Here is a 3,873-nt window from a genome sequence, read left to right as displayed (position 1 = left end):
GAGTTGGCCACCAATAGGACCTAGAGATAAACTCCAGGGTTTTTTGGATACCTGTATGTCCGGCAAAACGGGAAGCATGGGCCCAATGCATGAGCTTCTTCCTTAGCATCGGCTTCACAAAACTTTTCCCTGATGGGGGCGTAGAGTCCATCCCTACCGTGGAGAATGCCAACGGATTTATAATAGGATGCTTGTCTGAAGACTCTGACTCATTTTCTTGCTCCCATGAGCGGGAAAGGGCATCGGCCTTGCGATTCTGAGAGCCCGGACAGAACTGGAGTTTAAAGTCGAACCTGGAAAAGAAAAGTGCCCATCTGGCCTGACGAGGGTTGAGACATTGTGCGCCCTTCAGGTATAAAAGGTTCTTTTGGTCTGTAAGTATGGTGATTGAATGAGAAGCTCCCTCCAACAGATACCTCCACTCTTCTAGAGCGAGCTTGATGGCTAGCAACTCCTGGTCGCCAATGGCATAGTTGCGCTCAGCTGGGGAGAACTTCCGGGAGAAGAAACTGCAAGGGTGTAAATGGCCATCTTTAGCCCTCTGAGATAACACCGCTCCTACTCCAACGGAGGAGGCATCCACCTCTAAGATGAAAGGAGAGTCGATGTCAGGCTGTTTCAGAACAGGCGCAGAGATGAACCTTTGTTTTAAAAGATGAAATGCTTGCATGGCTTCTTCAGACCACTTGGACGGGTTAGCACCCTTCTTAGTGAAAGCAGTAATAGGCGCCACAATGGTGGAAAAGTCTCGTATAAACTTTCGGTAATAGTTGGCGAACCCTAAGAACCTCTGGACCCCTTTGAGGGTTAAGGGTACCGGCCAATTTTGGATTGCTTGTAGTTTCTCAGGATCCATCTCTAGTCCGGAACCGGACACAATGTACCCTAGAAACGGAATGGACTTGACTTCAAAGACGCATTTTTCTAATTTGCAATAGAGATGATTGACACGGAGACGGGACAGAACCTCTTTAACCCAAAAACGATGTTCCTCTAAATCGTTGGCAAAAATGAGGATATCGTCTAGATAGACCACGACATGACGGTATAGAATGTCTCTGAAGATCTCATTGACAAAATGCTGGAAGACAGCTGGAGCATTGCTCAATCCGAAGGGCATGACGAGGTACTCATAATGTCCGTCACGGGTGTTAAAGGCGGTCTTCCACTCGTCACCCTCACGGATCCGGATGAGATTGTATGCACCTCGCAAGTCCAGCTTTGTAAAGATGGTAGCTCCGCTAACTCTGTCAAAGAGCTCAGTAATCAGGGGTAAAGGATAACGGTTCTTGATGGTAATGTCGTTCAAACCTCTGTAGTCGATGCACGGCCGCAGACCACCATCTTTCTTTTTTACCAAAAAGAAGCCTGCGCCGGCTGGAGAAGAAGAAGGTCGAATGAACCCCTTTGCTAGGTTCTCTTTAATATATTCCTCCATAGAATGCGTCTCAGGCAGAGACAACGGATAAGTTCGGCCTCGAGGTGGAACCTTCCCTGGAACGAGATCAATCGGACAGTCCCATTCTCTATGAGGAGGAAGGATATCAGCAGAAGCTTTACTGAACACATCCGTGAAATCTTGATATGGAGGAGGTGGAACATCAGACGACCTGGGGGAGGAAGAACAGACAGGCAACACTTTAAACAAACATGTCTCAGCACAGGAGGGACCCCATGCCAGAATTTGCGTAGTCGTCCAATCAATTGTAGGATTGTGAAGACGGAGCCATGGAAGGCCCAGGACCACAGGATGTGTGGCTCTTGGAATCACTAAAAGTGAAATAAGTTCGGAATGAAGAACTCCCACTCTCAGACGAACTGGTAGAGTCCTTAGAGCAATAACAGTATCAAAAATTTTACTGCCATCCACGGCAGTTAAGGAAAAGGAGGAAGGAAGTCTCTCGGTGGGTAGGGACCACCGTTTAACATAGGCTTCAGTAATAAAGTTCCCAGCTGCTCCGGAATCAAGGAGGGCAATGACGTTCCGATAACGTTGAGCAACTTGAAGCGAGACTGGGAGATTACAATCATGAGGAGATGGAGAGGAGATCATTACTCCTAGCCGGCCCTCTCCTGGGCGAGCTAGGGTTTGGAGTTTTCCCGGACGTTCGGGACAGGCATTGATGGTGTGAGACGGAGCTGCACAATAGAGACAGAGAAACTCGGAGAGACGTCTTCGGCGCTCAGCAGGAGTTAAACGGGAACGGCCAAGTTGCATGGGCTCATCTTTAGATGGTGACAGTTGACGAGGAGGAGGAGCAGAAGATTTTGGAGCAGATGATCTTCCACGCTCAGTTGCTCTCTCTCTGAAACGTAAATCAACTTTCGTGCAGAGTGAGATTAGCTCATCTAACTTAGAAGGTAAGTCTCTGGTAGCTAACTCATCTTTAATACGCTCAGATAAGCCATGCCAGAATGCAGCATACAGGGCCTCGTCGTTCCATGCCAGTTCGGATGCCAGGATCTGGAACTGTATCAGATATTGTCCTACAGTACGTGACCCCTGGCGTAAACGGAGAATCTCGGATGAAGCTGAGGTTACCCGGCCTGGCTCGTCGAAGATGCGCCTGAATGTTGACACGAAGGCAGTGTAGGAAGATAGCAGGGTGTCGGACCTCTCCCATAACGGTGATGCCCAATCAAGGGCTGAGCCACTGAGAAGAGAAATAATGTAGGCAATTTTTGTACGGTCACTGGAAAAATTGCCAGGTTGTAGCTCAAACTGAATCTCACACTGGTTGAGAAATCCCCTGCAGAATCTTGGAGATCCGTCAAATTTTGCTGGCGTTGGAAGATGAAGACGTGGAGCAGAAATGGGTAAGGTGGGTGGGGTTATAGCTGGAGTCACTGTGGTTGACGCACCAGACGCGCCTGATCCACGGAGAGTTGTCTGAATCCCATCCAGCCGAGTAGAGAGATCCTGGAGACAGCGGATGATGTGGCCCTGTGCAGCCTCCTGATGTTCTAGTCGGGCTGCCAGTTCTTGCATCGGCCTGGCCGCTTGATACTGGTCTCCGGCTGGATTCATTAAGTCAGTGCTTACTGTCACAACTGAGGGCCTGAGCTGACGGGAGGCAGCCTCAGTTGTAGGGGCTGAGATGTACCGGAACCTGGGAGGTTGTATCAGACCCCTGGACATGTAAGTAACATGAATAATAACTGCCCGAAGGCGTGACCACGACAACTTGGATAAAAGTCAATGATGTTTATTATGACAACTCCGCAACACAGCAGCAGTAAAAGAAAACGTAAAAGTCAGCAAAGAATAAATACAGTTCCTGGGTACTACAGGATGGCAGGAGCCACAGGGCACTGGTAGTGTGAGATAGTTCTTATGATCTTCTAGATGGAAAGTCCTTACCAGGCCCGACTGTAGCAATGGAGATAACCCAGGATTGTGCCAGCTGGTGTTCCAGGAAAAGCTGGGTTGCTGAAGATAAAACAGCTGCTGTGGATACTGGCTGGAACCAGACTGTTGTTAGCACGGAGTGGATACTGGCTGGAACCAGTTAAATAATAAATGAACTTGGGAGCGATGAAATATGAACTGAAATGTAGAACTTGAGAGCGGAGAAATAATAATACCGGTGGAGAGTGGTAAAGTGTAGAAAGGACACCGGCCCTTTAAGGGAAGCTGTACTCTGCTGGAAGCTGAGCTGGAAGCAGGTAATGTTGTAGCTGGAAACAGATGAATCCACAATGGATTGGAGAGTCAGGCTACACCGCAGGTGGAATGCTGGTGCGGGTCTCTATGGTGGAAGTCTTGAAACAGGAGCTGGAACCTGGAAGACAATCACAGGAGAGAGACAAACAGGAACTAGGTTTGACAACCAAAGCACTGACGCCTTCCTTGCTCAGGCACAGTGTATTTAT

The sequence above is a fragment of the Pseudophryne corroboree genome, chromosome 10 (genome assembly GCF_028390025.1).
Source record: "Pseudophryne corroboree isolate aPseCor3 chromosome 10, aPseCor3.hap2, whole genome shotgun sequence".
Taxonomy (NCBI): Eukaryota; Metazoa; Chordata; class Amphibia; order Anura; family Myobatrachidae; genus Pseudophryne; species Pseudophryne corroboree.
This window is presented reverse-complemented; position numbering follows the sequence as displayed.